Below are 27,765 nucleotides of genomic sequence, written 5' to 3' on the forward strand. Positions count from 1 at the left end.
TAAATGCCAAAAAAATAGATATGTTGAACTCCTATATTACTTCAAGGACAGTATTTCTATTAAATAAATTCCTTGCATGTTAGTGAGGGTGCAGTTGCTATGGTGACAGCAGGGACGGGTAGGTAGGTATCTTCCACAGCACAGACACAACAGTTCAGCAAGTAGAGAGAAAAAAAAATGACAAATTAATGAAATTGCAGGAAGTTTGTTGGAAGGAACAAATTGCCAAAAATAGTGGACAATCTTTGCAAATAGTGTACACTATTTGGAAAAAGTGAGCCTTCTTGGCAAAGACAGCACAATCAGTCAGAAAGAATGTGCACTCTTTCACAATAGCCTATGCATGTGCAAACTGAAACACATGTGTGAAACAATGTAACAGAGAATGCGTTCTTTATGAAAGAGGGTACACTCTTAACAGCATTGCACAGAAACAAAAAAATAAAGCATATCAAAAGCAAAGCAAAATGAACAAAGCTGCACAGACATGAGAAACAAAGAGAATTTCGGGGCTGCCCATCCCTACCATCCAAATAGATGCATAAATGACGGCTATGTTAAGGTGAGAGCTGCAAGGTCATAACAGTAATGATGGACCTGATTTAGGGCCTTGTTTACTAAGGTGCGGTAGCATTTTTAGCGTGCGCTGAAATTAGTGCACGCTAAATGCTAGAGACAACCATTTTTTCCTATGGGTGTTTCTAGTGTTTAGTGCATGCTAACTTTTACTGTGCGCTAAAAATGCTAGCGCACCTATAGCATGGCTTAGTAAACAGGGTCCATAGTTTGTAACCTAAGATTTCCTAATCTGACTCTTAAGATTCAACGAATCACAGTGCGTTTTTTTCTAGCAAAAACGGTGCCGGTACTCAAATGCAAGGCCACTGTTCAGGGGTGGGTTGGTCACTGAGAGGGACTCATCCCACAATAGCTAGGCCCCCTGCGACCACTCACAGAATCTATGACAAGGCAGAACTGGTATATAAACTCTTTCATTAAAAAACTTGGAGTCCAAGGGTCAATTTTAGCAGACAATGGAAAAGGTGCCGGTACTCAGTACCCCCAAGTACCCCCTCAAAAAAAGCACTGACGAATCATAAGGATCCACTGGCACATATTGGAAGGTTATGCTTGTTTTAAAGACCTCAAACGCATCATTGTACTCTAGAGAGAAAACTCTTGAAGAAAAGCTAATACCTTCCTTCTGTAGAGAAAGGAGTTTCTGTGAGATTTGGACATCTTAACATGTGGAAAGTGTTTAGTGTGTCCTAATTTGTACATTCAGTCTCAAAAAAAACAAAAACAAAAAATGGTATGTCCTAAGACACAACTTTAATTGTGACACTATCAATGCAATATATATTATATCATACGTCCTTGCTCATTAATGTATGTAGGCAGCATCCCAAGGAAAGTTAAGGCATGACTATTTCAACATGACATTTGTACAAAAAAGAGGGATTGAAATGGCAATATGACAAATAATATTTAAAAAAAAAACATTTGGGCCACATCTCTTCCTTTAAATAACGTGTCCACACCTCTGTTCAACTCCCATAATGAGAAATTTATTTAATTTTATTAATATTTTGCTCATGACTTTTTAGTGGTAGCTCAAGGTGAGTTATATTCGGGTACACTGGGTATTTCCCTGTCCCTGAAGAGCTTATCATCTAAGGGCCCTGTTTACTAAAGTATGCTAGTGTTTTTAGCTGCAGACACCCATAGGAATATGCGGGTGTCTCTAGCATTAGCATGGGTGTAGTTTGGGGGGTGAGGGGGGCAGTGCCCCCCAAATGAACTGCCATCCTATCCTCCAATCCCCTGAGCCGCCGGCAGCCTCTGCGAGAAAGCAGCATGCACGCTGCTTTAGACCTGCCACTGGAAGCCTTTCTTTCTCCTTCAACTTCCTGTTCCCGTGCAGGTGGGAAGCTGTAGGAGAGAGAGGGGCCTCCGGGGCAGGTCTAAAGCAGTGTGCGTGCTGCTTTCTCTGAGGCTGCCGGTGGCTCGGGAGAGTGGAGGACGGGGGAGGGTAATGCTGGGCGCCACTGGAAGACTCCAGTGCTATGGTGGTGGCGGGCTTGAAGGAGATTGAGAGAGACACACACCACTCCACACCACATCACCAAATGAAACTGTCAAACTATGCCCATTAGCATTAGTTAAAAGTGCTGGTGTGCGTTTAAGAAAGGCCCTAATTTTGTATCTGAGGCAATGAAGACTAAGGTGACTTGCCCAAGGTCATTAGGAGCAGCAGTAGAATTTGAACAGGCCACCTCTGGCTGTCAAGGCTAGTGCTCTAACCACTAGGCCACTCCTCCTCCTCCAAATAGAAAATGCTATCAGAAAAATGCTAATCACTGCAATAAACAAAATGAAACTGTAATATATCTGCTGTGAAAATGCTTCTCAATCCAGTTGGATTTCATATACATACCATTCAGCATACTGTTTCCAGTACCTGGCAATCCCGAAAGAGAAAAACAGATTGCATGTTGCTTATCCCAAGAATAAGCAGAGGATTTCCCAAGTCCACCTTAATAATAGTTGATGGGCTTTTCTTTTGGGAACTTGTCCTTGTCCAAACCGTTTTTAAACTCTGCTAAGTTAACTACTTGTGTCATATTTTCTGGCAACGGATTCCAGAGCTTAATTACATGGTGAGTGAAGGAATTTTTCTCCAATGTATTCTAAGGGGCTCTTTTACTAAAGATTAACATGCACTAAATTTTAAGAAGTTCATAGGTACCCTGTTTCCCCGAAAGTAAGACATCCCCCAAAAATAAGACCTAGTAGAGGTTTTCCTGAATTGGTAGATATAAGGCCTCCCCCGAAAGTAAGACCTAGCAAATTTTTGTTTGAAAGCAGAGCTGCTGAGAGCCGGACAAGGCTGTCCACCCCCCACCCGAGGTCACCGGGCCCCCCCTCACCCACCCTCTGTCGCTCCCAGAACTAACCTTAAATGCCTCCTTTTACCTTTGCAGCAAGCAGCAGCAGGGCAGACCTCTCCTTCCTTCCGTGCCCCGCCCTCGCGGACGTTACATCAGGTGAGGGCGGGACACGGAAGGAAGGAGTGGCCTGCCCTGCTGCTGCTTGCTGCGAAGGTGAAAGGAGGCGTTTAAGGTTAGTTCCGGGAGCGATGGAGGGCGGGCAGGCCAACCCCGATCCAACCCCAATGTTTCCCCTGAAAATAAGACCTAGCGCATTTTTGGGGGCAAAAATTAATATAAGACAGTGTCTTATTTTCGGGGAAACACGGTATATAAAGGGTGTGTGCTAAGCTTTAGTAAAAGGGCCCCTAAATGTATTACTTTGTAACATTATATGCCCCTAGTCCTTGTACTTTTTGGAAAGGATAAACAAGCAACTGACATTTAGTCATTCCACCCCACTTAGGATTTTATAGACCTCTGTCATACAGTATCTCTCTGCAGCTGTCTCTTATCCAAGCTGAAGAACCCTAGCCTCTTTTGCCTTTCTGTACAGGAGAATTGTCCCATCCCCTTTATCATGTTGATTGCCCTTCTCTGTACCTTTTCTAATTTTGCCCACAGTATTTGAGAAGCGGTTGCACCATGGAGCAATACAAAGGGATTATAATATTCTCAGTTTTGTTCTCCATTCCTTTCCTAATCATTTCTAACATCCTATTGCTTTCTTAGCCACCACTGCACACTGACTACTACTACTACTTAACATTTCTAAAGCACTACTAGGGTTACGCAGCGCTGTACAATTTAACAGTCCCTGCTCAAAGAGCTTACAATCTAATAGACAAGTGAACGGTCAGTCCGATAGGGGCAGTCAAATGGATTTACTGGATTTACTGAACGGTAAGTGTTAGATTTACTGAATGGTAAGTGCACGCTGAGCAGAGGGTTTATCAACAATGACACCTAGATTTATTTATTTAATTATTTATTTATTGCATTTGTATCCCACATTTTCCCACCTTTTTGCAGGCTCAATGTGGCTTACAATACATCATGAATGGTGGAAATATAGACATTTAGTGTTACAGAAGAATCTTGGGTAACATGATACTGATAAAACATGATAGTAATATAACAAGCAGATATTATAAGACAGTTCTGAATATACGTGGAGGAGTGGTGTATGTTCACATTTGTTGATCTTTGTGGTATGCCTTATTTAAAGAGATGGGTCTTCAGTAGTTTGCGGAAGTTGGTTAGTTCACAAATCATTTTTAAGTTGCGCGGCAGTGCGTTCCATAACTGTGTGCCCAAGATGCTTTTCCTGGGCGGTGACTCCTAATGTTGAACCTTGCATCACATAACTATAACTTGAGTTCCTATTCCCTATGGCATCATTTTGCACTTCCTTACATTAAATGTCATCTGACATTTGAATTCCCGGTCTCCAAGTCTCATAAGGTCCTCTTGCAATTTCTCACAGTCTTCTTGTGATTTAACAACTTTGAATAACGTTGTATCATCAGCAAATGTAATCACCTCACTCAATATTCTCCTTTTCAGATCATTTAGACATATGTTAAAAAGCAGTGATCCCAGCACAGATCCCTGGGGAACTCCACTATTTACCCTTCTCCACTGAGAATAGTGAACACTTAACCCTATTCTCTGTTTTGAGGGCCCCGTTTACGAAGGTGCGTTGAAAAATGGCCTGTGGTAGAGTAGATGCATGTTTTGGGCACGCACAGAATCATTTCTCCACCTTATTTTCTCTACCGCGTTCTTGTTCTCCTTTGTCCTTAAGTGGCCCTTTTACCCATCAACCTTCTAGAGCTCAAAATGATTCTCTTATCAGCTTCTTGCTTTGAATATACCTAAAAGAGTTTTATTATGTTGTGTTTTTTTTTTACCTCCGAGGGAAGCTTCTTTTCAAAGTCTCAGCTTTACTTATCTGGCACCTATTTTGCAGTGTTTCCAGAATTTTGCCCATATTTCTATTTGCATTGCACATTACAGAAGTTCAACAGAGGCACAATTTATTTTTCTATATAATTTGACCTATGCTATAAGCACATTGTTTTTGACATTATTTTGCAGATATAATACTAGAAACTATTTTTAAAAATAGGACCCATGACTAACCTTGTGCAGCATTGCTCAACCTAGCCCATTTGATAGGTGCCATGTATTCCTGATCTGAGGGTTCCTTATTTTTGTGGGGATTTATTTTTTTAATTTTTTTTGTTTATTTACAGTATTACTCCTAACAACCAACCATATCACTGGTTGCATGCAATGCTGCAATCTATTTTATTTGTCCAGTGTCCAGAATTTCTTCCTGGGGGAGGTGAGGCGGTCTATGACACCATGAGGTTTCATGTAGTCCCCCCCCCCCCCACACACACGCACACACACTTGCTAAGTTACCGTCACGGGAGGACAACATCACTGAAGCAGATCAATTCGCTGCCTTTGCCTGGAATAGAAGTAATCAATAGAAATCAAACAAAATTAAAACATGGAAAAGAAAATAAGACAATACCTTTTTTATTGGACATAGCTTAATACATTTCTTGATTAGCTTTCGAAGGTTGCCCTTCTTCATCAAATCAGAAATAAGCAAATGGAATAGAAAGAAGCAGCAGCTGTACAGAGATTCCCCTTCAATGGGAGTTGGCCAGAACAGAGGGAACCGCCATAGGACCTCCTGTGCAGCAATGGAAACATCCTTATGGCAGAGCCAATTAGGGCAACGAAACAAATTGGGGTTTTTTTTTCTGCCGGTAATGAGCAAAGCAGCTCAGTTTTGGCCTATTCAATCTCACCAGCATGCCCATCTGCTGCTATTTCATGCTGTCCCTCTGATATTACTTACACAATCACTATAAGAAAAATAGTACAACCGTCCCACTGAACTACCTGCTTATCTAGAATAAAAATAATGTAGTTTAGCAGTAATAATACTTTACCGAGGTTAATGGCTGTTTAAAGCTGTAACCCTATCAGATTACAAGACTTCCATTTCTTGCACCCTTAAGCGTCTTTAGCCTAAAATGACCACTCACTTCTCCAGTTTCAATGACACCCTGATCCAGTCCTGGTTTCGCCCTATGCATGGAGCTATAACACACATTTTAATTATTGATTCTTTATGTAACTCAATAAAGCTTCAAATCTCTGCATGCCAAGGGGCAAATCCAGGACTGACTTGGCACGAGTGGCAATCCTGTAGTTCCAATTCCTGTGATAACAGGAGCTACAACTGTCCATAGATACAATGGGGTAAAGCCAGGATTGATTCAGCTTGACCCTTGTGACATGGAGTCCTCTTGCAAGCTAAAACTTTCCGTTCTAAAATGCTCTAATTTGGAAGCTTTTGTGCAAGCCAAGAGTAGACTGTGTTTGTGGTCCTTACCTGAAGAACTAGAAAGTGCCCTCAAGCTGGGCTTGGATACAAAAGTATTACCAGTAATTATATTTAAAATACAATAAAATCGCTTCCTAGTCTCTCCCTCCCAGCTTCATTTCCACTACCTCTCCTGTCTCAGCCTTTTTATATATATATATATATATATATATATAGAGAGAGAGAGAGAGAGAGAGAGAGAGAGAGTTAAGCTTCATGCAAGCACCAAATCATCTTAAGACACTCATAGGGGTGCATATCAGGTATTAGAGATCTGTGAATACTTAAATATTGGCTACTCACTTCCACTTGCAGGCACCTAAAAATTACCCACATCACATGGGAAACTCAACCTATTAATTACCTGCAAAGATTCATGGAGCATAAGTAATCCGCTTATCAAAACAGGTAGCAGTTAAATGTAGACCTCTCCATGACAAGAAGTAGCATTACATTAAAATGCTATGGTAAAACGTGAAGTCACCAACGAAGGAATATGGAGATTGGTATAAGCGGGGTTGCACAGTAAGAGTTACATAAGTGTCTTTTTTGATTCCTTGGTCTGATCTATTATAACCTCAGTCTCCGGGACTGTTCTTTGCAGTTTCAAGGTGCAGTGTTGCAGAAACTACAGAGTATTTTGATTTTTTGAGCCTTTTATTATTTTTCCTTTCTAACTGTGTCACAGTCACTTGCATAAGCTGTTTTTGCTTATAAATGTAAACTAGATTTAAATATCACAAGGCCTATATCACAATTCTATAACCTACCCTGCACCACCACATCTTTGCCATAAAGCTAACTAGTAAACTGCATTATGTAAAAATGTGGAATCCATCCTCCATCACAGCCTTGGAAACTCTGAAGTTCTATATTTGGCACTGAGTCTGCCTGACAAGTAACATCTTCCTCAATTTTTAATAGCCAGTTTTCATAAGTGACAACTTGGGAAGGGAAGCGAAGGAATTTGCCCATATTGGGGGTCTCAAGAATCCACAAGATCGGCACCTATGAGCAGTGATCATCCCTCAAGATTAATACTGAATTACCTGGATAGTCGATATCTTCTGTGTTTATGTTTCTAAAATGGATGCTTACGCTGCACGCACCTGCCGCATAAACCTCCATTTCTCCTGTATTTTAGAACAGGCTCTTCACTGGCAGATTCTGTTTTAAAATACTGCTGAAATGCACTGCTCTGTATATCAAATTCAAACTTAAGAACATAAGAATAGCCATACTGGGTCAGACCAATGGTCAACCTAGCCCAGTACTCTGCTTCCAACAGTGGCCAATCCAGGTCACAAGTACCTGGCAGAAACCCAATCAATAGCAACATTCCACGCTACCAATCCCAGGGCAAGCAGTGGCTTCCCCTATGTCCATCTCGATAACAGACTATGGACTTTTCCTCCAGGAACTTGTCCAAACCTTTTTTCTTTTTTAACTCAGATACGCTAATGACCTGTCTAATATAAGGCTGCCTGCCTTCATCTGCCATTATTTTCTATGTTAGGACCAAGTTAGTGCCTCTCAGTAGAGATTACAAATTTTGAAATTTGCAGGTTTCTGTCTGCCCTTGCAAGAGTTGATAACAGTTTTGTAAAAGTGAAAAAAAAAATCTGATTAATCTTTTTGTAGAACAAAGTTTTGCTATTCTCTCCATCTGGCATGCAACCCACACCACTGGTGATTTTCTGCCAGGCGGGTGACCTGTAATCCTTCAGAATTTATTTATTTTGCCTCCTTTTCCCCTTTGCAGCTGGGGTGCAATGTGGAAACCCTCTGCAGTTCCATCTCAGGACCACAGCCATGTGAGGGAATAATGGATCCTCAGAAGCGATTAAAATTAAAGGTGGCGGAGGAGTCACTCATGCTCCCCTCTCTACAGTAGCACTTCATGAAACAAATGTATACTTCAGTCCACTTTAGTTTTCAACCTCCAAGCTAAAAAAAAAAACAAAAAAAAAAACAACCCTCAAAACTCCAACACACACAAAACTAATAATCCTTCCAGCTGCTCCTTCCTGCAACAAGACAATTGACATCAATGTTGTCACGGGAACAATGTTTTGATCAAATCATGTGATAGCTGCTTTGACTCATTTCCACTCTAAACCTCCGTCCTTGCTTCTCTTCAGTAATAAATCCTAGGTCCCCTCTCACCCCAAGTGACAGAGCAGTAGCTCAATCTACTTCTGCAGTATTTATGTATGTAGAGATTTACTAATAGATGTTTAAGAAGGATATGATGATTTTCTGTATGGGGTAGAGGAGGTGGCTTTAGTTTTGTGCTATAAATTTCAGTTACCTTAATCTGTAAATTTACAGTTAAAGTTACGCCGAACAGCAGTCAATTTGTCCTCTTGGTTGAGCAAGGTTCCCAGCATACTGGCATGGTGACCAGCCCCACAGCAGACAAATGTAGAGGCTGAACAAGGATGCATCCAACACTGGAGATGTTATCCAACAATCTTTAATTGATGCAGATAAGAAGGGAACCAACACGGTCCGTGTTTCAGCGTATATCAACGCCTACATCGGGGGTCAAATTACTAACTCTAGTCAAAAGTACTGGTATTCAACTCTGCATGTATATGGAATCGAAGAGTTGTGAAAAGGGGTCAAGCTATTCGGAGCTCAATCGCAAATAGACCACCACTGGCAAGCACTGTAGAGTCTGCTCATATGGTGACCAGCCCCTCCTGAAATGTTAAAAGGTCAAAGATAAAAGTAAACCTGGACAACACTCTTACAGAATTCTCAAATAATATCCAATGGGCAGGGCCAGCACAGGGGTAACGTGCACCCTAGGCCAATGTTCAGCCTTGCACTCCCTCTCCCCCCAATTAATTTTCAACTGTCTAGGCTCCTCCTTACCCTGAGGTTTTGATAATTAAAGTCAACAACCTTGAACAATCCATCATCACCCATCCCAGAATCCTGCCAATACATATAATTGGACATCATCATCCCTTTTAACATGAAACTTCATGTTGTTATATGTATACACACACATAATGAGGGCAGTTTCCAAGGTAAATGGGCAGTTTGAAAAGTACCCACCCTGCCTTCAGGTAAAAATATGTGCTGTTGGTTCTTTGAATCAGTTTGACTGTCATGACCTATTTTGTTGCTTTGATTGTAGCTCTTCTTTGCCACCCCTCAGAAGCTGCCACTCTAGGCAACTGCTAGTTTGCCTGGTGGTTACACGGGCCCTGCCACTGCCGGATCAGATATCAGTCTTATTAATTCAGTTATTCCTAACCTTAGACCAGCTAATATCAAGACGGAGGGAGAAAGACACATGAACAAACAAACTCCAACACAGGAGGCAACATGTTTGTAGGGTAAATAAATATTTAGTCTAATGAATCCAATATTTTGTAATGTTGCTTTGAAGGCTGAATTTCATTAACACACATATGTTTCATTAGCATGTTTTAAAAAGTCAAGTAAGCTCCATCACCCAGTTGAGACTGACCACATTACAAGTGATTATTAAATTCTGTGTTTGTTTATCTGTACAGACAGAAGAAAAAAAAAAAAGTACATCTCCTGGTACTTATTTTCTACTGGGCTGAACTGGTCTCACCAGAATGAACACAAGGAGCAGCTTCCTGGAGGTAGGGCATGCAAATCTATCTCATGCATATTCATTGTGGGTATCCCAAAAACCTGATTGGCTAGGTGTGTCCCGAGGACTGGTTTGAGAACCCCTACTCTAGATCAGTGTTTCCCAAATCAAGTCACAGAGTATCCCTTGCCAGTCAGGTTTTCAAGATAAGAAGAAGTCTTCTACAGAAAAATCAAAATCTCTACTAACAAAACACTGTAGAGTATGATATACGTTGCTGATAGAGTTCCTTAAAAACAAAATCAAAGGAGGAAAAGACCTCAAAATGGCCCAGGGGCTCAATTGAACTTATCACTGATGTACTCACAGCACTCAACGGGCCATTTTGTATCATCATTGGCCAAAAACCTCCCTAAAATATACTGTTATTCTTTTTAATGCTCAAATAAATCACATCATGCTCATCCAAGTATGTGAACAACAAAAAATACAAATTCATACAAAAACAAAATTGTATATATAGCGCGACTTAGCTTCACATTTGATCCGGCTGCATAACTCACTTCTCCAGAACTCCCAACAGGGACTTGTTTCGCCCTCCGGCTTTTTCAAGGGAGATACATAACAGAAGCGCTCTAAAAACAAACACGCTTAATGTCACCAAACATCCATCAGCAACCTGAAGAACAGATGGTATCGTTCATGCAAAATTTCATTCAAAACTTACTTGTCTTCCTCGTCAAAACAAACGCAGCACACAGTTTCAAAGATGGCGTCTCCAAACATATAGGATGCCAGTAAAAAATGCACCAATCAGCTCACAGGAGTCGATGCTACGAGAAACGTTATCAGGACAAAAACAACTCACAAAAAAAGCTGCCCATTCAACTGTCATGTTTGGTTCAAGGGACTGAAGACGATGAATCCACCATTGTTCACACCATAGAAGCCGACTCTGTGGGTGCTGTGGATGCTTGAGCACCCCCAATATTGAGAAAATTTCTTGTATAAATCCAGGGAGGAGTTATTTCCACTGGGCTTAGCACCCCCAATAATTTTGAAAAGTTGGCTCCCATGGTTCACACTGTCTTAACAAGCGATCATGATCACTACCACACCTCAGTGATTTAACTAGTTGCACTACAAAACACTGAAAATCTTGAAAGGTATGGCTTAACAACTTACTGTGGGAAACCAGCAGTGCTCCCGCCTTACTCTGGGATAAACATGATTCATGCTCCTTAACACGAACTTGTAACTTTCTCATGGTTTTCCCAACATAGAATTTGTCGCAGGGGTATCTCAAGATATAAACCACGTGGGCTGATTGACATTTGGTTTTTAGATTTCAACTGATATTGCTTCTGATCACCTGTATTGGTAAATTCCTCACACTCCAGAGTCATATCACAAATGCCGCATTTAAAGTGACCCCCGCTGGTCGTAGTAACAAGAGCTGCTGTAGCTGGTAAATCTAAGGGACTCAAAAGTTCTTTAAGCTTGTGCCCTCTAGAAAATGCAATCCTTAACCGGTGCTGATGAAAGATCGGATGTGTCCGCATAATGTCCCAATTTCTTTTGATGATTTTAGCCACCTCTTCCCCTCCCTTTGAATATCTTAATACAAAAGTGTCAACTGTATCTTCATCCAAATTAGATTTCTGATTGTCCAACAGCAAAAGATCTCTGTTGTTGTACTTAGCCCTCCGATATGCATTCCGCACTATCGTAGACAAGTTACCAGTGTTTTTTCAGGTAAACCATCTTATAAAACCACTTTTGAAGACACATTTTTTTACGAGCACCTTGGGATTATTGATGAGATGTGCTAGTCACTTCTTTGGGGGCAGGAAAGAACCCCACTCTTTCCTACCCTCTACCGCTATTCTGCTCACCGCCACCATGTTTTCAAAATGGGTGCTGAGATTTCCCATGGTATGTCTGATCACTATATGAGTGATTGATAGTTTTCTTTCCTGTTATATGCAGTTCCTTTCTCTTTTTTTATTATTATTATTTTTTAAACCACTATGACCTGAATTCAGATTTGGCAACATATAATGTTGAAATAAATGATAAACAAACATAGGCAACTGTTTGTCTATCATTTATTTCAACTGTTATAAAATTAGCCCTCAGATGGTAGTTCTTAGGGCCGTTTTTACCTATGGGCAAAAGGGGCAGCTGTCCCAGGCCTAGCTTAACTGGGGCCCATAAGTAAAAGCGACCCTGAGCACCTGGCCATCTCCAGTCCAGCATTTTCCTTCCCTCCCTTCCCCTCCTCCAGTTCAATAGCTTTCTTAGCCCCCCACCTCTTCATTGCTGCTTGACTAATCTGTGCTGTAAATAGCTCTGCTGTTCCCACCCCTCAGAAACAGGAAGTCATTTCAAAATGGGCAGGACTTGCAGAGTCATCATAAGCATGGACTAGATAGAAATGGTGGGGGAAGGGGGCGGTAAGGATGCTGCACCACTGGACCAGGGAAGAGAGTGAGGGGAAAGGGTCCTGGAGGAACTGAAATCTATTAACTATTTCTGCATTTCATGGCCAATATGTAAACTACTCTATGCTCCTTCTAATGCTGACATCCTCAAATAGATCTAGCTGCTTCTGTCCACTGCTTCCTATTGTCAGTGAAATTCCTTCTGAGAACATGGTGATTTTTCCCCTTCAAAATGTAAAATTTTCTAAGATGAGTTTAGAAATCATATTTGCATAACACTGTCGCAGGCTCTGAATTAGGGAATTTACCCCCTAATTCTGTAACAGTCAGTGTGCGCAAATTTGGACGCATATCCAATTTTATTGAATAACAAGTCAATTAGTGCCAATAATTGTTTTTTTTAACAAGCAATTATCTGCACTAATTAAAGTTAATTGAACTTTACATGCGTAAATTTAAGTGTGGGAGCTGCACAGGGGCAGGCAGGTGGGTGGACTGAGAATAATCAGAGCCTCAGGTCATTGAAGGCCCCCAGGCAGTAAAAGTTAGTGGGGCCCCCCTGGCCACCGCCTCCCACACACTATAGTCCCCCCTACCGCTGCAGCTGCCGCCCCCCTTCCCACACACTACAGTCCCCTGAGCCTCAGTGGGCCCTTCCTAATCCTACCTTGAAGGGGCCTGGTAGGCTAGTCGCATCTTTGGGGGCAGGAAAGAACCCCACTCTTTCCTGCCCACTACCGCTATTCTGCCCACTGCCACCATGTTTTCAAAATGGGTGCTGAGACTTCCCATGGTAGTCTTGTGAGACTACTCGAGGGAGTCTTGACAGCCATTTTTAAAACACAGCCGTGCAGCACTGGGCAGAATAGCGGCTGTGGACAGGAAAGAGTGAGGTTCTTTCCTGCCCCCAAAGAAGCCACTAGCCCACCAGGGACCTTCAAGGGGCTGTAGTGTGCAGCGGCTGGAGGGGGGGAAGAGCCTCTGAGCCCTCTAGAGCTTCTGGGCCCTCGGGCATTACACAGTTGCCTGATTGGTCAGTCCACCCCTTGATCCACACCTAAAATTTAGGCATGATTTGAAAAAAGGGGCACAGAAATGGGCAGGCAGAACAGGGGCATTCCTAAAATGTACACACATTGTTATGGAATAACAGGGATATGCGGATCCAAGATGGCCGCGTAAACGTGACTGCTAAGGATGCACCTCAAGTTTCTCCTCAATCCTAGGCTGCGAGGTTCTCTGCAGGTCCCACAAATATGGGGAAGCGGAGAGGTCAAGTGCGGGAGACTCCCTCAGCCAGCACCGGACCTAATCCTCAATTGCAGCCGACGGTGGAGCAATTTGGGTGGACGACCATCCCCAGACAAACTTCTTCTCCTTCTACCGGAGTGGCCACGATGGCGTCCGACGGCAGTGTAAACGGGGTTTCTTTAAGCCCTGTGCAGCGCACAGCCCCCCCCTCAGCCAGGAGGAAGTAGAGTGGAGCTTGGCCCTGTAACACGGAGCCCAAGTAGCAGTGCAGAGTTACAGGGAGGGAGCCAGTCCGCTCCGTTGGATTCGCCCAGAATGGAGCCAGTAGGAGACGATCTGCTTAATTTGCCTTCACAAACTGTGAGTACTTTGACTCAAATTCTGAGTGCTCCACCTCCTGTCTTTACGTTGGGAGCTATGGAAAAACCGGCTGTGGTGACGATGGAGTCACTCTGGGACTTAACTTATTCACTTCATTCCTCTCTCTCAAAAGTGATTGAAAAAAATGTGCTTGAAACTGAAGCTGTTCTTTCACAGACTCAGATTACCACCAAACAAGCTTCCCAATTAAATCAAATAGGGACAAAGCTACAAACTTTAGAAACTTTGGGTCAGGCTACAATTAGAGATCGGAACTATTTGTTCCCTCGTTTGGAATATTTGGAAAACCAAGCAAGAAAATTAAATTTGAGACTAACAAACTTTCCACGTTCCCCATTAATACCATCGATTGAAATGGTGAAGAAATACTTTGTGGATACTTTGGGAATCTCTTCCCCCCATTGTGCGAGCACAATATTTACAATTTAACAAAAAGAGAGATGGAGAAATTTTGCAATCGCAAACAGGAGAAGTCATGAACTTGACAGCGTTCTTAGAGTCATCGTTGGAAGTCATTACTCAAAAAACCACTATGGTGGTAACCTTTGCCTTTGAAATGGACAGGAATGCTGTTCTAAAACTTTCCTTTAGACATTTGGACTCCCTATTTTTTGCTTCTAAAATTAGAGTTTATCCTGACCTTTCTAGGGAAACCCAGAAGAGACGTAGGGCTTTCCTGGCTTTTAGAGCGAGGATCCTGGCTCTTGGTGCCAAATTTTGTTTTGAAATTTCCCTGTATTTGTTGTATATTATATCAATCTAAACAATTTCAATTTTTTGAACCAAAACAACTAGAGGAATTTCTGTTAAGTAGAGAGGAACCAGTGGTATTAGTTGACTCCCAGACACACACTGCATAAGGTAGGCTAGAGAAGAAGTACTGGAGAGCAGTATACACAGTTTATTTTTCCATTTAGTTTCTTTTTACTAATTTTTGGATCGTGTTATAAAAACATTTTCTTGGTCGAAGTATTGTAATTATTTTTTTTCCTTTTGTCTAATTAAGACATTATTGTTTGTTTCAGTAATTAATAATTTTCTGTATGTTTCTTATCATCTCTTTTGTGAGTTGTAATAGTTTTAAAAGCATAATTAATAAATAAATAAATAAATAAATAGAATAACAGGGATATGCAGCTAATGTACATTTGCACCATGTTTCAGTTGGTGCAAATGGCTGTGCCTAAAGTTAGGTGCAATTCCCTGGCGTAAGCACTATTAAACTGCACCTAACTTTAAGCACGGCTTATAGAACAGTTCCTTTTTCAGCACCATATATAGAACCTAACCCTTAGGAGTTATGCTTAGTTAAATTTTATTTAAAAATGCAAATGCCTGTTAAGAACATAAAATAGACAGATTGCCTATATTTAGTGGCTATAGATGATGAAGGGAATGTAACAATCAACATGGGAGCCACATTTTCCCAACCTGTAATTTGACGAATGGAAACTGACATGACGATTAATAAGGAAACAAGCCTTGGAGGGAAAAAAAAAATCACAAAAATCCTGGAATCTTAACAACAAAAGACCCATCCTTTGATACTGCCTTTCCGCCATGTAGGCTACCCAGTACCTCAGTCATTTCAAAAATGACACATTGCAGACCTGGCTAATCTCCCAGAAAACATCCAGAGACAGAGCCATTGGATTACTGCTTCACTAACTCCTCCTTCCCCACCCACTTCTTTTGAGGGCTGTTAATGGTGTACCTGCCTATAATATATGTAAACCGCTTTGGTTGTACCCACAGAAAGACGGTATATCAAATCCATGACCCCTTTACCTTTATCTGCAGTGCTCTCAGGCCCAGCAATCCTGAATAGACCACCCTCAAACCCAAGCCTCCCACAGTGGAGTCACAGTGCTGGTCCACACAGCAACCCAATTTGTACACGGAATAGAGCAGGCAAGGAGAGAAGGGTTTGTTTGGGAAGGGAATGTTTTAAATTGCATTCTTTTCTTGAGGGCAAGTTAAACAAAGTAAAATAAAACATCAGAAAACATTTGCATTATATTTACAACAAAATGGAACATTCTCCAGTAGATGTAAAATTGAGGACTAAAAGGAGTTGGTAAAAATGTATTTTGGGATTTTTTGAGTTCCATAATTAGCACACCACCTTGTGGTCAGCAGTACAGTGTTTTACAGGCATTATTCATCCCTTTAGCAATGGCATTTTTGCAAAAGCTATGCTCTTAACACTATCCTATACTACAACTGTAATGCTTTATAGTAATTAAACAGACATCTCACATTGCTTTCCACCACAGCTGTCCTCCTGCACATCTGTAGTTGGCAAGGTACATTCAGTGATACCTCTTGCTAAAAACAAAGGGAGGTGAGAGTGCCACCTTCTGCCCTTGAACAACTGATTACAGACAATAAAATAAAGGCACGATTACACAATACAGGAAACGGTGAAGAGAAACTCTGCAGTAATAAGTGGTATATCAAATGAATAAATCAAATAAAAAACATATTTTATGATAAGACGTCAAAGATTGCTAATTATGGGACCCTTTTACTAAAGTGTGGTCAAATTTGGGCTTAGCATGTTTTAACAGGAGGACTTTCCTGCATGCTTAGTCCAGATTTAATGCAAAACTTTTTAGGGCTTTGTTTTTTCAAAGGTCATATGCTAATGTTCACATTAGTACACAAGACCTGCAAAATATTAACGCAGAAGCACTTACCACTTCCTGTTTAGGAGGTACAAGTGCCCCTGCATTAACTCTGTGTTATCTGTTTAAAGTATGCTAATCATAATGCACTCGTTAGATAACACAGGAATGCCCCCTCTATGCCTATGACACCCCCTCCTAAAAATATTTGTAAAAAATAGTTAACAGAAAGCAGGGAAATCATCGCAAAACACTTTAATGCATTTTGTGGGAAGTCATTTCTGGCATTCTAACTGCACATTCGGGCTTAACACACTTTAGTAAAAGGGCCCCTAAATTATGTGAACTAAAGACCTGATTTAAAAAAAACATTTCTAAGAGGAATAAAACCAGGACTGGCTCAACCTGACCCTGATGACCTGGAGCTAGCTCGGTAAGGTAAAATTATGTATAATCATACCTGATAATTTTCTTTCCATTAATCATAGCTGATCAATCCATAGACTGGTGGGTTGTGTCCATCTACCAGCAGGTGGAGATAGAGAGCAAACTTTTGCCTCCCTATATGTGGTCATGTGCTGCCGGAAACTCCTCAGTATGTCGATATCAAAGCTCCATCCGCAGGACTCAGCACTTAGAGAATTACACCCACGAAGGGACACTCTGCCCAGCTCACCACCGCCGAAACGGGGGAGGGGAAATAACCCAGCTCATCCCCACACAAGTGGGGGAGGGGAATCCGTCCAGCTCATCCCCGCGGAGCGGGGGAGGGACACCACACCCGCCGATGCGGGGGGATCTGGCTTATCCTGCAACCGCAACCGCGGGAGGAGCTGACTGACCCTAACACCGCTGAAGCGGGAGGGGTACAAAGCTGCCCTACAGCCGCACGAAGCGGGAGGGAGTGCCGGCAGAATTTTAAGTCTCAATCCAGCCCCGTAAAACGGAGGGGAGAGGAATGCAGCAGCTCACTGTAACACAAACTCGTCTTAACTCTTGAAGAATCCAAGTGAAAAAAACACTTGAACACGAAGTCTTTCTGAAGTAACTGAAGACTAAACTTGAACCTGAAATGCAACCAGAATAAAAACAGTACAGATATCTGGGAGGGGCTATGGATTGATCAGCTATGATTAATGGAAAGAAAATTATCAGGTATGATTATACATAATTTTACCTTCCATATCATCAAGCTGATCAATCCATAGACTGGTGGGATGTACCGAAGCAGTACTCACCCAGGGCGGGACATTGAAATCCCTGACCTCAACACTGAAGCTCCAAACCGGGCCTCCGCCCGTGCAGCCACAGTCAAATGGTAATGCTTGGAGAATGTATGAGCCGAAGCCCAAGTTGCCGCCTTGCATATCTCTTCCAAGGAGACGGATCCGGCCTCTGCCATCGAGGCCGCCTGAGCTCTCGTGGAGTGAGCCTTCAGCTGGATAGGCGGCACCTTCCCCGCGGCCACATAAGCCGCTGCAATGGCTTCCTTGACCCATCTTGCCACTGTAGGCTTAGCAGCCTGCAGACCCTTACGAGGACCTGCAAACAGGACAAACAGATGATCCGATTTCCGGAAATCATTGGCCACTTCCAAGTATCTGATGATGACTCGTCTCACATCCAGATATTTAAGAGCAGAGTACTCCTCTGGGTAGTCCTCCCTACGAAAGGAAGGGAGACAGAGCTGCTGATTCACATGGAAGCGAGAAACAATCTTGGGCAGGAAGGAAGGCACTGTGCGAATAGTCACTCCTGCCTCAGCGAACTGCAGAAAAGGCTCTCGACATGAGAGCGCCTGGAGCTCGGAAACTCTTCTGGCTGAAGTGATAGCCACCAAAAAGACTGCTTTCAACGTCAGGTCTTTCAGAGATGCCCTCGACAAGGGTTCAAAAGGCGGCTTCTGCAATGCTCTTAGTACCAGGTTGAGATTCCACGCAGGCACCACCGAGTGCAGAGGAGGGCGCAGGTGATTAACTCCCTTGAGAAAGCGCACCACATCTGGCTGCGAAGCCAGGGAAGCACCCTTCAGGCGGCCCCTGAAGCAAGCCAGAGCCGCTACCTGGACTTTAAGGGAACTGAGCGACAGGCCTTTCTCCAGACCTTCTTGCAGGAACGCCAACACTGAAGAAATTGGAGCAGTGAAGGGAGAAAGTGAGCCTGCTTCACACCACGCTGCAAAGATACGCCAAACCCTGGCGTAAGCAGTAGAAGTAGAGCGCTTCCTCGCTCTCAGCATAGTGGCGATGACCTTGTCTGAGAAGCCCTTCTTCCTCAGACGCTGCCGCTCAATAGCCAGGCCGTAAGACCAAAGGGGGAGGGATCCTCCATCACCACGGGACCCTGATGTAACAGGCCCTGCTCCACTGGCAGCCGCAGAGGATCGTCGACTGAGAGCCTGATCAAGTCCGCATACCAGGGACGCCTGGGCCAATCCGGACCCACCAGGATTACCCTGCCGGGATGCTTTGCCACCCGGTCTAGCACCCTGCCCAACATGGGCCAGGGCGGGAACACATAGAGAAGCTCTTGTGTCGGCCACTGTTGGAGAAGAGCATCTACTCCCAGGGATCGAGGGTCCCGTCCTCTGCTGAAAAAGCGCGGCACTTGGCAATTGGCCGATGACGCCATCAGATCTAGGCTCGGCTGGCCCCAGCGCTTCGTGATGTCCAAGAACGCCTGAGCAGATAGCTGCCACTCTCCGGGCTCCAAGGTATGGCGACTGAGAAAGTCCGCCTTGACATTCATGACTCCGGCAATGTGGGCCGCTGAAAGCTGCTCCAGGTTCGCTTCCGCCCACTGGCAAAGATTCATAGCCTCCTTGGCTAGAGGGGCGCTCTTGGTACCTCCCTGGCGGTTGACATAGGCCACAGCCGTGGCATTGTCCGACAGGACCCGTACAGGCTTCAACACCAGTACCGGGATGAACTCCAAAAGCGCCAACCGAATGGCTCTGAGTTCCAGGAGGTTGATAGACCACTTTGCCTCTGCAGGAGACCAGAGCCCCCGCGCTGTCCTTCCCAAGCAGCGGGCTCCCCAGCCCGACAACGAGGCGTCCGTCGTGACGACAATCCACTCTGGGGTCACCAGAGGCATTCCCGCAGACAGCTTGTCTGTCTGCATCCACCAGCTCAGCGCCTTGCGCACTGCTGGGTCCAAGGGAAGGCGCACAGCATAATCCTCCGACATCGGAGTCCAGCGCTGCAGCAAAGAGTGTTGAAGTGGTCTCATATGAGCCCTGGCCCAGGGCACAACTTCCATCGTGGCCGTCATAGAGCCCAACAGCTGCACATAGTCCCAAGCCCGAAGGGGAGAGGCTACTAGGAACTGGTCCACCTGAGCCTGAAGTTTGACAATCCGATTGTCTGGCAGGAACACTCTGCCCACTTGGGTGTCGAATCGAACTCCCAGGTACTCCAGGGACTGAGTCGGGCGCAGCTGGCTCTTCTCCCAGTTGATGATCCATCCCAGGGAGCTCAAAAGAGCAACTACCCGGTCCACAGCTTTGCCGCACTCTGCATAAGAGGGGGCTTGGATCAACCAGTCGTCCAGATAAGGATGGACTTGTACCCCTTCCTTTCGTAGGAAGGCCGCGATGACCACCATTACTTTGGAAAAGGTCCGCGGAGCAGTAGCCAACCTGAAAGGGAGGGCTCTGAACTGGAAGTGTCGTCCCAGGACTGCAAAATGCAGAAAGCGTTGATGAGGAGGCCAGATGGGAATATGCAGGTACGCTTCCTTGATGTCCAAGGATGCCAGGAACTCTCCTGCCTTCACTGCCGCTATAACAGAGCGGAGAGTCTCCATGCGAAAGTGCCGCACTTTCAAGGCCCGATTGACCCCTTTGAGGTCGAGGATAGGCCGGACAGAACCTCCTTTCTTTGGTACCACAAAGTAAATGGAGTAACGTCCCTTGCCAAGCTGACTTTCTGGCACCGGAACGACCGCGCCCAGGCGGATCAGATTGTCCAAAGTCTGCTGCACTGCCACAGCTTTGACCGGAGACTTGCAGGGAGAGAGTACAAACCCGTCTTTTAAGGGTCGGCAGAACTCTAGTTTGTAGCCATCTCTGATGACTTCCAGCACCCACGCGTCTGAAGTTATTGTGGTCCACTCGCCCAGAAACGAGGACAGCCGTCCTCCAATCTGCACTGGGGCGTGGACCAAGACCCCGTCATTGGGTACGAGACCCTGGGGGAGGACCGGAGGGAGCACCTCCGGGACGGCGGTCTCTGCGAAAGGAATGCTGCTTGGGGGAGAAATTCCTCTTGAAGGAAGAGGGGGCAGAGGAACCCGACTTGCCCGGGCGGTACCGACGGGCTTCCTGCAACCGTCCTCTGGAGGTACCGGGACGAGTACTAGCCCGAGCCCTGACCTCTGGTAATTTCTTGCCCTTAGACATGCCGAGATCGGTCACGATTTTGTCCAGCTCGACCCCAAAGAGCAGCTTGCCTTTAAAAGGCAACCTAGCCAGGCGGGATTTAGAGGCGTGGTCAGCAGACCAATGTTTCAGCCAAAGCCACCGCCGCGCAGAGATTGTCTGAGCCATGCCTTTCGCTGGGGCCCTCAAGACATCATACAGCAAGTCTGCCAAATAGGCTAAGCCCGATTCCAGGGCCGGCCAATCAGCCCTCAAGGAATGATCCGAGGGGGAAGCCCGCTGCACCATAGTCAGGCACGCCCTGGCCACATAGGAGCCGCAAACTGAGGCCTGCAAACTTAAAGCAGCCGCCTCAAAGGACGACCTTAAGGCCGCCTCCAATCTTCTGTCTTGGGCGTCCTTTAGGGCCTTGCCACCTTCCACCGGCAACGCCGTTTTCTTAGTCACCGCAGTGATTAAAGAATCCACGGTAGGCCACAGATAGGCCTCACGTTCACTCACAGCCAAAGGATAGAGGCGGGACATAGCCCTAGCCACTTTAAGGCTCGCTTCTGGGACATCCCATTGAGCCGAAATTAAGGTGTGCATGGCATCATGCACGTGGAAGGTTCTAGGCGGGCGCTTCGTCCCCAGCATAATGGCAGAGCCAACAGGGGCTGAGGGAGAGACGTCCTCCGGAGAGGAAATCTTCAAAGTGTCCATGGCCTGTAACAACAGGTTGGGCAAATCCTCTGGGCTAAAAAGCCGCGCTGCAGAGGGGTCATCCGCTCCATCCGAGCGGGGATCCGTCTCCTCCAAGGAATCCGCAAAGGACCGTTGGGAGACCTCAGACACGCTGCCCTCATCTACATCGGTGGAGACAAATTCCTCCAAGGCCTGGGAATCAACCTGAGGGCGTTTACCTCTGGGAACCTCAACCTCTTTACCAGACGAGGGAGCAGGGGCAGCGTTGTGCATGAGGAAGGCCTGATGCAGCAGCAAAACAAACTCGGGGGAGAAACCCCCCAGACTGTGCACTTCCGCAGCCTGGGCAACAGCCCTAGACGCACCCTCAACCGGCGCTCGCAATAGCGGGGGAGAGACATGCTGCGCATCCAAAATGGCGTCCGGCGCGAAACTCCGCGAAGGAGCCGCGCGGGAAGAACGGCTCTTAACTTTAGCCGCTTCTGTGCCGTCGTCCAAATTAAGGGCGTTAATGGCATTAATGTCTCCAACCTCAAGGGCGGCCCAAGAAGAAGCCGTCCGAGCCGCGTGGCCGGCCAAGATGGCTGAGGCGAGGAGCAGGGGATGGGCGTTTATGGCGGGAAAAACCGCCACGCCGGAGGAAGGACCGGGACATTCATCGGTCACGAAACTGTCACCCAACAAGGGCGAATCAGGCTTTAAGACCCCCGCATCCCCTCTAGAAGCGCTCAAGCGACCCGGGGAGCGACCCTTTGCGCCCTCGCCCTCCGACGCCATATGCCACGAGGAGAAGAATCGGGGAACCCCCTGCCCGCTATAAAAAGGTAAAAATTACCTGCTGTCCGCTCCGAGTTGTAACGACCTGGTGTCCCAGTGAGTAGCTGCAATAGACGCTTAAATAAACGTCGAAATAAACGCCTTTAAGGACGTTCAAAACTTCTTTTTTTTTTTAACGGAGCCAGCGGGAGGGGGGAGAAAAGGAGGGACCTGGCACCACCAGGTTTGCACTTGCTCAAAAGAGCCCTCAACCCCAGGCACTCAACAAAACCTAAAAATTAGGCTTGGAGGCCTAGCCAGAGCTGCTGCTGTGTGTGACCACCACCTGCTGAGATAGAGAACATACTGAGGAGTTTCCGGCAGCACATGACCACATATAGGGAGGCAAAAGTTTGCTCTCTATCTCCACCTGCTGGTAGATGGACACAACCCACCAGTCTATGGATTGATCAGCTTGATGATATGGAACCTTACTTTAAATCAAGGCTTCCCTAACCTGTCCTGGAGAGACCACAGTCATTCACTTTTTAGCATATGGATCATGAATATGCATGAGATAGATTTACATACATTGGAAAACCCAGTATGTGCTCATTGTGAACATCCTGAAAACTGACTGGCTGTCAAGTCTCCTGGCCAGGTTTGGGAAGCCCTAATGTAGATATCTATAACTAGTGCCAGTGCTCAAGTCATTAACAGCTAAAGCAGAAACAAAACACTTTACAGAGCTGCGAAAGTCAAAAATCTGTAAAACCTTTTCTTCATCCACAAGATTGAGGCATACATGTCCTAACGCTCTGTTTTTCAGCAAAACTTCAGATTTTAAAAGATAAATTAGCTTAATCGAGTGTTTCCACACAGCCCCAAAATGGGAGAAACCTGCAACAAATCTGTAATGCCCTCTCAAACACACACACACACACACACTCCCTTAAAAATCTGAGTACAACAGCCTGTACACTCCTGTATCTTCTGAACTCAGTTGTTCCCACCTCTCTAAGAGGCCCTTTTACTAAGGTGCGCTAAGCACTGATGTGGGCTTAGTGTGCAGAAAACAGTTTACCGCAGTATGCACTAAAGCGTCCTTCAGTAATTTCCCTGTTTGCACATGTTAATCAAACACTATTTATTATTTTTTTCAAATTATCTTTTCGGAGGGGGTGTGGAAGCGATAACCAGCTGTTAATGGGAGCCCTTAGTGCCTCCAATATAGGAAGTGGTAAATTCTCCCACATTATTGCCAACATTAGCGCACAACCTTCAAATCAAAAAATGGAAAGTGCCCTATTTTCCTGTCACAGTAAAAATGGGCTTAGCACATTAGAACACACTGGGGCTCATTTTCAAAGCACTTCATACCCGATGATCAATTTCCCCACGCTGTTCTAAACAGCGCTATAAAATTAACGCAGGAACAGCATGGGGAAAAAAAGCCCTGGAGAACAGGGCTAATAGCATGCAAATTTATGTGCACTGTTAGCTCTGATCATTGGTTGTTTGACAGGCCTGGGCTGTAAAAAAAAAAAAAAGCCTGGCCCTATCAAATATTAGCAGTGCAAGGGATGGAGGTCCAGTGGACCTCCAGCCCTCCACCCTGGTAGCGCCCCCCCCCCCCCCAGAACCCTGACAGAAAAGAGGACTAGAGATCTGGTGGATCACCAGCCCCCGACCCCCCCCCCCCTCCATATGGGAGCACAGAGGGCTGGAGGTCCTCTAGCTCCCCTAACTCCCCTGACACAAAAAAAACTCCCTGGTAGCCCAGTGGGCAACCATAGCCCCACCTTTTCTGTTAGTCTAGCACACCCAAACCCGTACCTTGCAATGACAGAGGAGGGAGTAGCACTCCCCCCTCCTTCTAGCGCTGCCTCAAAATGGCAGTGCCCTGCTCAGTGCACTGGGCAAGGTGCCACCATTTTGGAGGCAGCGGTGGAAGGAGGGGGGAGTGCTACTCCCTCCTCCGTCATTGCAAGGTACAGGGAGGGTTTGGGGGCACAAGACCATGAGGGCAAGTGAGGGAAAAGAAAATGCCACTGGGCCACCAGGGAAGCTTGTCTGTGTGTGTGTGGGGGGGTCCTGCAAGCATGTAAATGCACGCTGGACAGGGCTCCGCAAGCCTCAACACCAGCTCCGAGCTGATGTAGGTTTTGCCACAGGAGCAGCGCTATTTTTTGGTGCACTGCCCACTGAGCATTGGGGAGGAACAGTAAATGCCCTATTTAGCATGCATTTGTATGATACTTGCAGCCAGAGCCCTACAAACGTGTTGTTTCATGTGGGCGCTAGTATGGCGCTAATAGCCTGTAGCACCAGCGTTTGCTTCTGATCATCAGCCCCTTAGACTTACAAAGTTACATAAGTAACGTATGGAACTTTGTGTAAGTCTAAGTGCTTTGAAAATATGCCTCATTATGCCCATTTTATTTTACTGTAGCTTAGTAAAAGAACTCCTAAGAGTAATGTTCCAGGAAACTCCACTGGGTCAATAATTACTATTCCACATAAAAACAAAAATAAAAATCACATTGGCCCCAGGAATCCCCAGATACAGGGACCACAAACCAGTCTGATTTGCAGATATCATTAAAATGAATAATATACTTGCATATAAGTATTTCATCATTATTCACACCTTATCAAGGCAAGTTAATATAGAGGCAATACATGCAAAAATATCTCATGCACATTTATTTTGCCAAAAAAACAGAAAACCAGGAAGATTTCTGACCAGGACTGGATTGGGGAACCCCCAGCACAGGTTGCATTAAGCATGACGTTTCCATTCACAGCCTCTGTAGAGAAGGGATCCTAGTCAAAGTGCAACAGCAACACCTATTGGTTGTCTCAGAAGTGCATGTGGCTATAGAGTCATATGGTCCAATATTCACAGATGTATGCTCCTACCATTAGGGCCCTTTTAGTAAAAGGTGATAAGCCCTACCGCATGCTTAACACATGAGAAAATGCTCACTGCACAACCCATACATAAGAACATAAGCATTACAATACTGGGACAGACCAAAGGTGTATCAAGCCCAGCATCCTGTTTTCAACAGTGACCAATCCAGGTCACAAGATCCCACAACAATATAATACATTTTATGCTGCTTATCCTAGAAATAAGCAGTGGATTTTCCTAAGTAAATTTTAATAATGGCTTATGGACTTTTTTTAGGAAGTTATCCAAACCTTTTTTTTTTTTTAAACCCCGCTAACAGCTTTTACCACATTCTCTGGCAACAAATTACAGAGTTTAATTACATGTTGAGTGAAGAAATATTTTCTCCGATTTGTTTTAAATTTACTACTTTGTAGCTTCATTACACACCCCCAAGTCCTAGTATTTTTGGAAAGAGTAAACAAGTGATTCCACTCCACTCAGTATTTTATAGATCTCTATTATATCTCCCCTGAGCTGTCTTTTCTCCAAGATAGAGCCCTAGATGCTTTAGCATGTCTTCATAGGGAATTCATCCCATCCCCTTTATCATATTTGTTGCCCTTCTCTGTACCTTTTCTAATTCCATTATATCTTTTTTTGAGAAGCAGTGACCCGAATTCAACACAGTAGTCGAGGTGCGGTCACACCATGGAGCGATATAAAGGCATTATAACATCCTCATTTTTGTTTTCCATTCCTTTCCTTATAATACCTAACATTCTATTTGCTTACTTGGTATTAAATAAAAACCCTTTCCCCACACACTGTGCATTATTTAAACTTTTTGTTTTCAAGGGGGAGTGTTATGAACAGAGAATAGGCATGGAAGCATTAAACAGCTAGCACGTTCGCATTAGCACACGCTAACTGACTAATGCTAACTTAGGGCTTCTTTTGCTAAGGTGCGTTAATGATAAGCATGCGCTAAATGATAAGACACTCATTATATTTCTATGGGCGTCTTATCATTAGTGCAAGCTCATTTTTAGTATGCGCTAAATCTGTTAGCGCACCTTAACAAAAGGACCCCTATATGGGGGAGTACTTAGGAGTTGGTAAGTGCTCTCGTGGGTTTTTATTTTTTATGCAAGTCCCACACACTAATGGAAAAATTAGCACAGGACCTGCAAAAAAAAAGAAACATTTTAAAAAAGCCCTATATACTGCTGTGTTGAATCTGGGTTTAGCACATGGGAAAGTTTTATTTAGGAGATGCTAAGTGTTTCTGTATTAACTCCATGTTAGTAATATAATCATAAAGAATACACTGCTCAATCATTATTACTGAATGTTATCTCTTCAGATTTTCAGAAGTGGACCCAAAGATACATTAATCACCATCACACTGTTTTATGTGTGGTTTCTTAATATATATCCATTTTTCTTAGGTTTTTAAAAAATATACATATATATGTATTTCGTTTTGATTTTTTAATAGTTCATATCAGCTGAGAGGTACGATAGTATATCAGCTTGTATCAGTTTCTTTGAAGCTGGGAAAATAGGGCAATACACCAACACGTGTTTCGCGGACAGGGCTTTTTCAAGGTATATCCCTAAAATAAAGAAGAAAAAACCCAAGAAACCATCAGACCTTATTATAGAAAAAATTTTCTAAATATATTTTTATCTCATCTAAACTCTGGAAGCGGAATATTCCCATTTCATCTATGATGCTTTTTGATGAATACCAGCTGGGGAGCCAGCCCCCATCAGGGTTGACTCACTTTTTAAATAACTCTATGATGATGGGGAAAAAAGTAATACTACTTTGTTGGAGAGAGGGGCATGGTCCTCTTTTGAGTGTGTGGAGAACGCACATGATAGACTTATTAAAACTAGAACATTGTAATTTGTGCAGGACCTTCTCCGCCACCAACAAACATCAGTTCTACACTGTATGGCGCAGATTCCTGACTACACTTCACCCAGTGGCGCGAAAGAGACTTCTCTACCGGTAGAAATTTTAACACTGTTGACACCCAAGGGAGGGGGGGCACTGTGGGATGGGTAAGGGGAGGGGGGAAGGGATAGGGGGATAGGGTGAAAAATGTAAATTGTTGCATACAGGCATGATACTAAGACATTTAACATGGTTTAGAACGTTTCCAGGGCATAATTTTTCCTTACTGCCTGTTAGATAGTAAACAGTTGTACAGTTATATTGAGATTTGATAGCAGTGCTCTGCAAAGCCAAGTTTGTTGATGTCTATTTTTTTTGATGCAATAAAAATGTTTGAACATATTCTTATCTTATAGGTCTATTACCTTTAAGTCTCAAGACGAGTATCCAGTGCTCAAAACCCCAGCTGCCAACATGGCTGTGGCGTTTTTTTCAATAGCTTTTTAAAGGTATAGTTATGTGA

This window comes from Microcaecilia unicolor, chromosome 12, assembly GCF_901765095.1.
Source record: "Microcaecilia unicolor chromosome 12, aMicUni1.1, whole genome shotgun sequence".
In the NCBI taxonomy this organism is placed as follows: domain Eukaryota; kingdom Metazoa; phylum Chordata; class Amphibia; order Gymnophiona; family Siphonopidae; genus Microcaecilia; species Microcaecilia unicolor.